The 13,731-nt window shown below is 44.9% G+C and overlaps 1 pseudogene; it reads right to left on the bottom strand.

Moving 5' to 3' along the window:
- Positions 1-11,209, bottom strand: part of LOC131478337 (beta-galactosidase-1-like protein 3) — a 50,886-nt pseudogene extending 39,677 nt beyond the window's left edge.
- Between the last annotated feature and the right edge of the window lie 2,522 nt (positions 11,210-13,731).

Genomic DNA, 13,731 nt, shown 5'->3' with positions numbered 1-13,731 from the left:
TGAAAAAAATGTATAATCTGTGGCCTTAGGGTAAAAAATTCTATAAATATCTATCATGTCCAGTTGTTCTATTGTTTGTATGAGCTCTGTTGTTTCTTTGTTGAGTTTTTGTTTTGTTGATCTGTCTATTGTTGTTAGTGGGGTGTTAAGATCACCCACTATTATTGTGTGCATATCTATGTCTCCCCTTAAGTCCATGAGTAATTGCTTCACATAGCTAGGCGCGTTTGAATTTGGTGCATATATGTTCACAGTGGTAATTATTTCTTGATGGATCAGTCCCTTCACCAATATATAATGTCCTTCCCTGTCCTTTTTGATGTGTGTCAGATTGAAGTCCACATCATCTGAAATTAAGACAGCTAACCCAGCCTTTTTTTCTCGTCCATTGGCATGAAATATCTGTTTCCAACCTTTCACTTTCAGCTTCTTAGAATTTCTTCTGGTTAGATGTGTCTCTTGTAGGCAACAGATAGTTGGGTGCTGTTGATAATCCATTCTGTTAATCTATGCCTTTTGATTGGTGAGTTCAGGCCATTTGTGTTAAGAGTTAAAATTGAGAGGTTGTGATTTTGCCCTGCCATACTTGTTTTTGTGGGTGTTGATATCTGTGTAATTGCCCTTCCTTGTGTGGACTTTAGTGGGGAGGCCTTCCTGTTTGCCATCTTTGCTTATGATTCACCTCCTTTTTTTCTGGATTTAGTGCATTTCTAAGGAGATTTTGTAGAGCTGGTTTTGTGCTGGCATATTCTTCTAATTTCTCTTTGCTATGAAAGTATTTGATTTCGTTTTCAAATACGAATGAGATCTTCACTGGGTACAATATTCTTGGTTGACAGTTGTTCTGATTCAGGATTTGGAAGATCTTTGTCCATTCTCTTCTTGCTTGTAAAGTCTCTTCAGAGAAGTCAACAGTGATTCTGATTGGTTTTCCCCGGTATGTGATCTTTTCTCTGCTTCGTACTTGTCTTAGGATTCTTTCTTTGTCTTCGTTGGAGTGGAACTTGAGCACCATATATCTGGGTGAAGATCGCTTTAGGTCATATCTGCTGGGAGTCCTCTGACCGTCCTGGATTTGGGCTGGGTTCATGTTCCAAGTGTTTTGAAAGCTTTCCTGTATAATTTCGTCGAGCACCATTTGCATTCCTGACTCTTTTTCCGCTCCTTCAGGAAGGCCAATAATCCTAATATTCGATTTTCTGAGGTTGTCTTTCATTTCTTGTATGGTCTTATTGGCTTTGTTCAGACTTGTCTCCAGCTTTTAATGAACTGGGTATGTTCGTTTTGTGTATCTTCCGTTTCAGAGATCCTCTCTTCTGCTGTATTTGTTCTGTTGGTTAGGCTCTCAATTTTGTGCTCTAAGTCAAGGATTTTACTTTTCATTTGTTGTATTTCTGAGGCTATGTGGTTCTTGAATTCCTTGAAGTCCTCCCAACCAGGAACCTGTTCTTGGTCTCCCACGTGGGTGCAGGGTCCCAAAGCTTTGGGCCGTCCTCGACTGCTTTCCCAAGCCACAAACAGGGCGCTGGATGGGAAACGGAACTGCTGGGATTAGAACCGGTGCCCAGATGGGATCTCGGGGCGTTCAAGGCGAGGACTTTAGCCGCTAGGCCACGCTGCTGGGCCCACATTGCCAAGTTTTTTCCACTACCCCTCCATCAACCAGAAAGCAGAACAAGGCTTCTGCTGCTGTAGAGAGGACAAAAGAGAATCTGGGACCTTACCTTGGAATCAAGAGCCTGGCCAACTGCTGCTCTGAGCTCCCACACTGGATCAAGCTCAAAGACCTCAAAGCCCAGACCAATGCCTACAAAATGACTCTCCAGACTTGCCATGGTGTTAAGCAGAGACTTGTGCTTGGTGGTACGGGCTCATTTTTGCACATAGCACTACAAGCAGCAAATTGGCCTGCCATGAATATCAGTGACTGATAGGACCCAGATGTGACTCAACCTGGCAGCAGTCTGAGCAGCTAGAGGGCTGCCTTCATTCTAACCACATATGGCACCAAGCTTGGCCATGGAAGCCTTCCAAGCTTGCTCTGTTCCACTCTTACCAGCACGGCAAAGTCTGAGGTAACTATGAGAGCTTGGGGCACTAGCCCAACAGCTACTTTCACTCACAACATGAAAAAGAGGGAATAACCTTAATTTTCTGGAAGCAAACACTAAAAACAGTCTATTAAAAGATCCACATCATCATTCCAACCACAAGGAATGACCTGAAGCACCAGACCTGTAACAACTCATTCTAAATTTCTTGGTGCCACTGGAAACCATTCAGTGGTCACAGGATGGAATCTACCTGTATTCTACCTGTCTGGACTCAAAGCGTCCAGAGCAAACCAACTTGTATACCTTGTAATCACCCTGTTAGACTCCTCTAGCCCTCATATTATAGCTATTGATATTAAAAGCCACAGCATCCATTGAAATTAACAGGATCTGGGGAAATATCCACCTGTATCACACAGTCCTGCAGCTAATGTAATTGGTGCCACACTTGGCAGCATCACTCAGGCTTCCCAGGAGGACAAGGTAGCAGTCACATTTCTTTCTTCAGCACCAATAGTAAGGCCCAGGCTATCACATTTGCCAGGGACTGACATCAAACTTTCTTTGGATCAATATACATACAATTTGGGCCAAATATAGACCTGCAAGAAAATACTTATTCTTCTCAAAGCTATACTTCCATCCCTCCAAACTGCAACAGAGTAGACAATTGTGCATCTTAAAGACACAGTTGACAAGGATGAGAATAAAAAAAAAAAATCATTCAGAAACTACATTCCCAGGTTCACTGAAAACCCAGCAGAAGCAACAAACCAAGTATACTTCAGCTAAACCATAACTTATTTTTTCAGCACAGTCTATGCTACCAGGCCTGGCCCAGTGGCCCAGTGGCTAAATCCTAGCATTACATGTGCAGGATCCCATATGAGCACCCATTCATGCTCTGGCTGCTCAAATTCCCATTCAGCTCCCTGCTTGTGGCCTGGGAAAGTAGTTGAGATTGGCACGAAGCCTTGGTACCCTGTATCCACATGGGAGACTGGGAAGAAGCTCCTGGTTCCTGGCTCCTGGATCCTGGCTCCTGGTTCCTGGCTCCTGGATCCTGGCTTCTGGCTCCTGGCTCCAGAACAGCTCAGATTCAACCACTGCAGTTATTTGAAATCTTTACAAGGTAGAGAACGCATTAAATTGGAATGGAAAAGGAGTCCATGATAAGATTTCAAAAGCACAGGGAACAAAAGTGAAAATCGACACGCAGGATTTCCTAGAATAAAAGCCGTTGTACAGGGGAAAAAAGGGGAGGGGGAGAGCAAGAGCAAGAGAGAGGAATTGCAGAGTGGGTAGAAAGCTTTTAGGTTCGGGCCTTGGGATTAGGGGGCAAGTGCTGCTCCTCACAGTGTGACGGCTGTGGGGGTGCCCCTGCCGGGTCGGACCCAATGCTGGGGGCTCACACCAAAGACATTGCCGCAAGGCAGTGAACGAGTCCTCGGCCTCCCCCAGGGCGGCCAGTGCGCCATGTGGTGCCAGGGTCTGCCTGCTGGCCTCCCGGCCAGGGAGCTCTGGGGTATTGGTTGTTTGAATCGCTGCTTAGGTAGCTAGTTGAGTCAAGGACGCTAAGTCACAGTGTCTAAAGCAGAGGCCAGGACAAGTGAGGGACTGAGATAAGCTAAGTGAGAGCAACCACTGGCAGGCGCATGATCTACGGCTAGGAACAGGCCCAGTTGGGGAGGCAGGGGGACACTTTAACTGGGTTGAGGTTCCCACTAAGGGGTGCGTGTGCTGGAATGGGGGCTGCATTCTATCTAGGAAACAGTTGTAGTCACCTGAGGCACTAGCGTGGGCTGGGATTGGATACACCAGGCCAGTTCAGATCCTAACACCATCTGGTGTCATGCAGAACCAGAGGGTAGGCGTGGGACTGATTAGGTGGGTCTCAATCCCCTCTTGAGCCATGCGTGAGCTGTATGTGGGTATGGTTGAGCCATGGCCGGGCTGAAACATCCAACAACAAGAACCAGAATGGGGTGAAAGCCAGCCAGGAAAAGCCACTGTTCCTACTAGGACAGGAGGTGAACTGGGTAGGGTTGGCTCAAGGACCCCTTGGCATGCGCAAAACCTGCCATTGGGAGGGGTTCTGATGGAGGAGCCTGGGCAACTCCTCTGGCAGGACACAGTCCCTGCAGGTTAGCGCAAGAAGCATGATAGGAAACAGCCCAGAATAGGCCATGGAAAGTTTCCCATTGGCACACATTCAGCATGGGTCAGGAGCAGACCAGGCTGAATCTGTTCATTTCACCCATTGGCAAATCCGATTACCAGAACAGAGTGTGGGATGAGGCGGGTTTGGTAGCGACAAAACCAGTACACATTATGGAATTCCAGGGCGTGGTTGCCTGTACTGGATATGAGTGCAGCATCCAACCAGCACACGTGAGATCCAGGAAGGGAGGGGCAGAATCGGCAGGGGGATTAAGGGGCTGGTCCCCTCGCTGGACAGCTACTCCCACTGGAGAACGTGGGCTGGGATAGAAACAGACCAGACTAAGCAAGGCTACATCACCTGTGTGCTGCATGTGGATTAGACCAGGGAAAAGCCAGGCTGGGCTGATTATTCCTGCTGGTGCAAGCATAAATTAGAGTGGGTGAGGGATGTATGGGCATAGCCGCAGAAGCTGGCACTGGGGACTAATTCTGTCAAGTCAAATCACAGAACCACATGAAGATTGCATAAACCGGGACTGAGAGACCTGAGAGGGAAAAAGTGGGTTCCCCCTTCTTGGGTCACTATTCCCGTGGGAGGGCATGAAAACTAGGACGGGGGCTGGGATGGCTAGATAGAGAGGCGCTCAACAACACCCGTGATGGCTGGATGGTTGAGTTGGTTAGATAGAACTAAGCTTTAATACCCATTGACAAGTACAAGAGCCAAATGGGATGGGGGACAGACTGGTCTTCTGCTACACATAGTGGCAAACCAGGGTAGGGGGCGGGCCTGGTGGGGGTTATTGTGGGTCACCCCAACTAGGCTGCAGCCCCCACTGGTTGATGTAAGGGCTGAACCAGACTGGACTGCAACACCCATTGGTTCCAGTGCAACTCGGGACCGAAAACAGAACCAACCCAGCAATTGCAACCACCAGCTGATCAGGGTGATGGACTGTGCCGGGCCCTGTGCTTGCTAGAACATACAAGAAACTAATCTGGGAATACCTCAAAGTTTCTTTGGAGATCTCCCCAATCGAACTGCTGGACTCAGAACTCTAATCAAGAAAAAACAGAAGACAGAGCAGATCAATCATTCATCTCAGCTATATGTTGGCAGCGAAATATGGGGCAAACAGAGACTTTATGATGGACAATATCAATCAGTGGACGACCTCATCGAGCGAAACTGGCAGCGATTCATAACCGGAGAACTATTAACACCACTCCAGCACATATCTCAGAGCATGCCCCACATCCGGGACTCGGAGTGGGCGGGAAACTGGGTGGGGCTTCTCCCTCAATACCCCCCTTTACCTCAGATACATGATGGAAACAATATGGACATAATAGTTTTACCCACGTCCCTATCCCCCTGAACCTTTTTTTTTTTTCTTTCTTTAACTGTAATTAACTATGTAAAGATTGTCAACAACAATACAATAAAATAGATTTAAAAAAAAAGAACTATATATCTAACAAGGAGTTAATATCCAAACTATCTAAGGATATCAGTAAAGTAGTAAAGGAATAAATAATCCAATTTAAAATTGAATAGGGACCAGGGTTATGATATAGTTGGTTAAGTCACCGCCTGCAGCACCAGCACCGAAAATGGGCCCCTGCTGGAATGCTGGCTACTCTACTTCTCATCTAGCTCCCGACAGATTTACTTGGGAAAGCAGCAGACGATGACCCAAATGTTTGGGTCCTTGCCAGCCCCAAGAGTGACCTGGATGAAATTCTAGGCTTCTGTCCTCAGCCTGGCATGGCCTTTGCCTTTGTGACCATTTGGGGAATGAAACAGCAAATGAAATATCTCTCATTTTCTCTCTTTTCCTTGGAGCCTGCCTTTCAAGTGAATAAATACTTTTAAATGCACACTAAATAGGGATGTTTTTCAAAGGAAGGTACATAGCTGCTGAACAGTTTAACACAAACAATGTTCAATTTCCCTAGTCAAGGAGATCAGAAAGCAAGCGAAAACACACATATTCCCAATAGACAAAATATGAACAAGCAATTCTAAAAATAATAATGTCAGAAAAGGAAAAGGGCTCAATATGCTTTTCATATGAAAGGGGAATAAGCCAGCACATGAAAGATTTTCTCTCTTCGTTCTGTAACTTTGATTTTCAGATAAATGAATAAATTTTTTCAATAAAACGAAGAAAATCCTGTTGTGCATAGCAAAGTTGATGTGATAGAGGATATTAGAAGTGAAACAATCCAGGCATGAGGAGACTGTTGTCAATATTTTCTGTCCTTTATAAGAGATAACACGAAAGTAAAAAGCCCATCTGAATATTGGGGAATGGTTACTTGAGGCTGGGAAGGGATTTTTGGAGCAATAGAATGAGCCTGGATAACAGGTACAAATCCACAGATCCAAGGAGCATCGTGTTTCACATCACTGTGGGATGAGGATGGATTGCAACAAACATTTATGGGGAAGTAAAAGAGAGGAACTTAGCAGCTCTAAATAGAAAGAAATGGTAAACAAATGAAAAGGCTAATTACTATGACATGCTCACCACACACTGCATAAATGTTTTGAATTATATTGTACCCCATAAAGATGTACAGTTATTAAATGTTATTTTTTGGAATAGGAAGCTCTTATGGGAAGAAAACATGATTTCATCAACATCAGAGGCACAAAATAGAATTTAAAAGTAAATGTAATAGCAATTCTCAATAAAACTAATTTCTTATGATTAAATTACTTGTTTAATGCATGAACCAGCAGTCATTTTGCTAATACTTCTCTGTGCTTTCTATTCAGTGTGACAAGTTTGAGAGTTTCTGGTGTTAATAAATCCCATGGTTTGAACATGAAGCTTTTTCTAATTGTAGGTGGCAAAAATCTTCAGAAACATATATCCTGCATTATAAAATGGAAGCTTAACCTTGCAAGCAAGGCTTCAAGAAAATGTTTATAATATTAAAAAAAAATGATTTTAGGTATTCCATAGGTATAGTCCCAAGAAGACAACATCACTTCCCTTACTCTCCTGGCCTCGCCCAATTCCCCTCCCCCCACCCCTTCCCCAGTTTTGCTAAAATGCAATTCTAATCCATTCTATATTTACAGGCTTAATTTGCCACAAATATTAATTTTGAACAAGTACAAAGACCCCAGTTCCACAGTAGTGAAAATGAGGGCTAAACGATCATGTCCCCAAGTAAATGTCTCATGGTGTTGAGAGTAATCTTCAGTCTCCACCTAAAGAGGCTGTGGTGCCTTGAGGAAGCTGTTCCGGAGCCCCCCTGGCTGACAGCAAGTTTTCCGCTCTTGCTAGCTCTGGGCATTTGTCACTGTGACCTGAGAAGAGCACCTTGTCCTCTCTGGACCAGAGTTTTCTCATTGTGAAAAAAAAAAAAAAAAAGAAAAATACTGTTTCTTCCTCAACAAGGGTTTGCAAAAAGGAGACCATAAATTAATATTTTCCAAGTTCTAGAGCATGCCTGGCTCTGTGTAAGTAGTAGGTAAGTGATCACTGAACAACTAAAATTGTTTCTATTACTTTGCAGTGGTGAATACATCGGAAAGAGCATCTGAGTTCTGGCAATGGCAAGACCCATCTACTGAAGGGGACTTCCCTGCCATCTTGTGCCCTTACGGACAACTATTGCCATGAAGGAAATCACACATCATGGTACAGGTGTCTTTCCCAAGACTTAGCAGCTTCAGCCTTCAACCCGTGTTTAATAATTCTAGTCTTGAGATGTTTTTTTCCCCCTGGCTCAGCACAATAGCCTAATGGCTTAAGTCTTGGCCTTGAAAGCCCCAGGATCCCACATGGGTGCCAGTTCTAATCCCAGCATCCCAATTCCCATCAGCTCCCTGCTTGTGGCCTGGGAAAGCAGTCAAGGACACTCCAAAAGCCTTGGCACCCTGCACCTGCATGGAAGACCTGGAAGAGGCTCCTGGCTCCTGGCTCCTGGCTCCAGATTGGCTCAGCTCAGTCATTGTGGTCACTTGGGGAGTGAACCATCGGACAGAAGATCTTCTCTTTCTTTCTCTCTGTATATCTGCCTTTCTAATAAAAGTAAATAAATCTTTTTTAAAAAGACTTTTTCTGGTGGCTAGTATGTTAGTAACAGAGCTTCACTGCTCATAACATTTTTATGTTGTGTCTGGTGTGTATCTGCTTCCTCATCCACGCACAAGCAGCAACCCATGTCCCTCCTAATTTCAGTCTCACACAGTTGGGCCACACTGTACAGATGTGGGTTTTTGTTTCTAACTCCACACAGCTGTGCTGCACTGTGAAGCAGACATCTGGCACTCTCTTAGGTGAGCTCATCAACCCCCAAGCACTCCGTTTCTTCTGCAAGTGGGAATTGCACTACTCATATCACAGAACAGTTAGGCAAGCAATGTGATGTGTGAATAAGCTTACAACATGCCTGAAAATCAGCCTTCCCCTCCTTCAAAGCACATCAGCTCTGTCTCACAAACCATGTCAACTAACACATCCATCCTGGTGACAGGCTCTGGTTCCCCCTTGTTTTGACCACACATTCATGTGCGTGCCAGGGACATACTAGTTTAAATGCCTGGCGTGGTGACAGAAACTTTACAGAGATCATAGAAAGTTTGACTCCCCTCTAGCCACCATGACAATCCTTATGAAGCAACTGTTACAGTCAGGGACACTGGGGACATGATGTGATGGTAAGAAAGGCAGAGGCTGGGCAGATGGCCAGGCCTGCCAAACCCTTCATGCATTCAGTTACCATACTGCTCACTCCCTACAGGCCCTGCTGCTCCACTGAAGCTACACTGCCCTCTGCTTTCTAAAGTTCTCTTTCTGATACTGCTGTCAATAGCTTATATGGCCCTTTGAACAAATAAAAACTGTTTCAGCAAAACTTACTCATCTGTAACAGTGTGTTCATCTGTAGGTAAACCTTGAGAAGACAAGGCGATTTCACAAAGCTTGAGGAAAGCAAAGTTAAAGTAGGAGTTTGTTTTAGTGCAAAGAATGTTGAAACCCATGCACATGGGAGAGGGACTCAAAAAGTTCATGGAAGACAGCTATTCTGAAAACCTATTCAGGGCTTTCTTGAAGTTTTTCTTTCAATGTAAAGTTAACTTTGGGGCCCAGCTTAATGACTCAGTGGGTAAATCCTCACCTTGAACAACCCGGGATCTCATACGGGTGCTGGTTGTGTCCTGGCTGCTCCACTTTCCATCCAGCTCCCTACTCAAGGCCTGGAAAAGCAGTGGAGGATGGCCCAAAGCCTTGGGACACTGTACCCTCATGGGAGACCAGGAAGAAGCTCCTGCCTTTAGGCTTTGGATTACTTCAGCTATGGAGAGTGAACTAGTGGAAGGAAGATCTTTCTTTCTGTCTCTCCTTCTCTCTGTAAATCTTGACTTTCCAACAAAAAAAGTAAATCCTGCTTTCAAAATAGATTTTTATTTTCCACACACCTGATGGAGAACCACACACTTGATGTCATTCAACTAAATGCACCTAAGAGAACTGAGAACTCATTTTATAGAGAAACATTCCTAAGGAAATCACTTACACTCTGCAAAAGATCAGACAGTGCACACACTGGAAGAAAACTGTGCATGGACTCCAATCTTTTTTGCATCAAAACTATAGATCTTTTTTCAGTTTTATACAATCCTATTGTATTACCCCTATTTTTCTCCTATTCTCTCTCCCCAAAGTCTTTAATCATAGAGGAAACATAGGTGACCATTGAGTGCCTGAGCATGCCAGACACAGGCAGGAAGCCTAGGCAGAAGGAAGGTCCTCACGCTGGGTCCCAAGCAGAGTCAAGGCTCAGAGTCAGTCTGCAGCTCCAGGTGCTAGCTCCCCAAGGGTCCCGAGGTGAGGGGGCTGGGGCTGTACTCACGTGGTGACAGTGTTGAAGCCACAGGCCTTCAGCTTCAGCAAGCGATCCCTCCAGTACTCTGGGAACCCGGATGTAGTGGATGGAGCCACCAAAGATATGGAACTTGTGACCATCCAGGGTGAAGTGTGCGTGACCCGTTCCTGGGATTTCAGTGCCAAGGCCCACAGATAGGTTCTTCAGGTCCACGGGGGTCAAATGAGGCCAGTTATATCTGCAGAGGGGATTAAGGGAGAGATCAGAAAGGGACCGAGAATGGGAAAGAGCGGAGACTACTGACCCCCAGGGAAATGCGGTTCTGCTGAATAGGACACAATTTGCACTGCCTGTGCACATCATTTTCTCCAGGAAGAGACAGCATACTGCCTCTCGCCACCCTCCTCACGCAAACCTGACATGAGATGACGGTGTTGTTTGGGACAGAAGATTCCCTCTCAGTTTCAGGTGGGCAGCAAGTCCTGATGAGATAAGTGGCAGGAAAATGATGGCCCAGATTCTTCTCCAGGAGAACCACAGGCTGTCAGCAGATAGAGACACAGGAACAAGGAGCTTATCAGCCTCCTCCATAGAATTCTTATCCTGCTCTGCAGAGAAGGGAGTCATACATTGACCCTCTGATGAAAAGTACTGTCTTAGGAGACATTAACAAAGGAGGCTGGACTCCACCTACTCCACAAGGCATCCCATTCCCGGGATGTGCTTCAGAATATCCTGGAACATGATGGAGCTTGACACCTGCAGAAGATCCAGAACTGACAAAGGAGGAGAAGAGGGCCTGTGCATCCCCTCGGGGTCAGTAGGGCACTTTGTCCTGAGGAGGAGCCTGGATTTCTTCCACCATGCACTGGGGGAACTCTCAGCACAGTGGGGACCAAAGTCTACAGAAGAGCTGGCTCACAGAGATGAGGAACCGTCTCCAGCAGGACTGAGGGTCCCCAGAACATGCCCAATGTCTCACACAATGAAGACGAACTCCCACCCGCAGAGCCAGAGGATAGTTAAGAAGCACCCTGGAGAGCACACAGGGACCAAAAGGACCCAGGTGGGACAGGAGGTAAGGCAGCACATGCCAGGGCCCCTGGAGGAGTCTGTTACCTGAAGCAGGACCAAGTGCTCATGGCGTTGAGACCAAGAAGCCTACTCAGCATGCTGCTCCAACTCCTGTTCAGCAATCTCAAACTCAGCAGTGGAATAGGGATTCCACAGGGCAGGGCAGGCTCACCAGTGTGCTCTGTAGAGAGAAATGCTTGAGCAAAAGCTGAGGGCGGGTTTTTGAAACCAGCTGGCAGCAGCGCTGCAGCCTATCAGCACCCTCCATTGTGCAGAGCCTGAGGTCTGGGAACCTCCTGCAGTCCCAAGTGGGAGCTTTCCAGCTGAGGACCTACCCAGCACAGAGCTCCAGACTGTGTGTGCTCTTGTCAGGATGGAGGTGCCCTTCAGCCCTGGGAACCTTGTGTTATCAGTTCCAGTCATGCACTGTGGAAGTGCACGGCCAGCAGGCAGGGAACGCATCGAAGAGTGGGAGGAAACGGGGGAGAGAACTCTGCTTTCCTGTAATTGACAGAACAAGAAGTCCTGATAGCTCTGGCTCCCATTATGTTCAGAAACAGAGCTTCTGATCAGAAAAGGATGAGTCTTTCTCAATGGGCGGAGTAAATGCTTCCTTAAAGCTCCAGAAAGTATAGACAAAGTGCAGGAGGCTGCAGGCTGCCCTGAAGGGTGCCACTTTTCCAAACTGAGTCATGACAGGAATTAGAATGGCCTTGCGAATAGTTTAAAAGTGGCTACAAAGCACAGTACGTGTCAGGACTGCTTCGGAATTCTTGAAGTATATAAGGTAGCAGGGGCTAGGCAGAAGGGAAGTTCAGGATAGCCGCGACTGTGGATGCAGTACCGTGTTGCTCCATATCTTTCCAGATGTCATGGAGGGAGGCCATTAAATAATCCCAAAGAGAAACCAAGTGGCATTTTGTTTTTTGCAGGTTGCTTGATACAACATGGAGGTTAAATGTGAAACAAATCATCTCATAGACCTGGTGACCCCAGAATGAAGGGAGTGGTATGATCTGTGATTGAAATAAGAAACAAGAGCAGCATACAGGTTCAGGGAAGACTAGTGCAGTGAAAGTGGTAGCTCTTGAAAACTGTGTTAGATTAGTGGCCCAGAGACCACCCTGCTTCACATTACATAGCAGCATTGATTGAGATCAAGGAGACATGATGGGCCCAACTTTCGAAATGCTGGATTTAAGATATTTAAACCCATGAAAGTAACCTTTTAATGTTTTCCCTTGAATGCCTTTACTTCTCCTCCACCACACAAAATCAGAACAAACATCAAAGCCCAGAATGCAGTTCTCAGAGATTTTGTGTTGTCATTTCTTCTTGTTTTCCATTTTAATGTGCGCGTTTTCCTCTCTGAGCCATAAATTCCCCAAGAAGTTTGTAGATGGTTTATATCATCTTCATTTGCCGTGTAAGCAACACATTATTGTGACCATTCTAATTTTCTCTTTGAGTTGGCTTTATAATCTCATCACAAACTTTTGTCAATATTTTTTAAACTATTCCAGGACTTCTGCCTTGTTATATAAAATTTACATTAATTCCTGTCTCTGGCAGAATACTGGAATTTGACACAATACTGTTAAACATAAGTTTTATTTTCCTTTGAAATATTTCCTTTGAAATGACATTATATTTTTGTTAGTATGTTTACTGTTGGTCTATAAATATGTAAAGAATTTCTTGTTCTGACTTAAACCCTGTGAATATGGTAAACTCTTATTATTTTCAGGAGGCAGATTTCTTTTTTTTCTATATAGATAATCTTGTGTCCTGAAAACATGGGAAATTTGATTTCTATCTTTCAGATGCTTGTAGCATTTTTGTATTATTTGTTATTATTATCAATATTATTATTATTGTTTTATGATACAGTTCCACAGGCTCTGGAAATTCCTGTCCCCCTCCCCAAGTTTCTTCATCCCCCTACTGATTTCTCCTCTAGTATTACAATGGGTAATCTTTCAAGAACAGTCATAAGTCCATCATTCCGCTGTTGAAGTGTTTCCTGATATTGTAGGCATAGACGTTGTCAGAGAGTCCAGCATCCTACTATCAGGATATATTCAACAGTTCCACTGGGAGTCCATCTTTGGTCTGGATGCAGAGATGCAAACTGCGCTATGCCTCCACGTCTGGACATGGTAGTCTCTGCTACGCTTCTATTATACATCTCCTTAATTACAGATTCAGAAAACAAAATCTATACCTGGGAGAAAAACAGGAAATTTACAACAACATAAAAACAACATGCTACAGAATGACCAATGTGTCACTAAAGTGATGAAAAAGAAAATCAAAAGCCTTGTAGAAATTGATGCCACTGCATTATCCATATGGCACTGAAGAAATTACAATAAAAACAAAAATCAGTATGGAGAATATTCAAACAACTCAAAATTGACATACTGTATGATCCAGCAATAGCACTCCTAGGAATATATCCAGAACACCTGTTTTATGAGAAGCCAACATGCACTCCTATGTTCATAGCAGCACAATCAGTAATTGCAAAAACATGGAAGCAACCAAAATGCCCATCAGCAGAGGATTGGATAAGAAAGCTATGGTTCAT

The sequence above is a fragment of the Ochotona princeps genome, chromosome 30 (genome assembly GCF_030435755.1).
Source record: "Ochotona princeps isolate mOchPri1 chromosome 30, mOchPri1.hap1, whole genome shotgun sequence".
Taxonomy (NCBI): domain Eukaryota; kingdom Metazoa; phylum Chordata; class Mammalia; order Lagomorpha; family Ochotonidae; genus Ochotona; species Ochotona princeps.
This window is presented reverse-complemented; position numbering and strand designations above follow the sequence as displayed.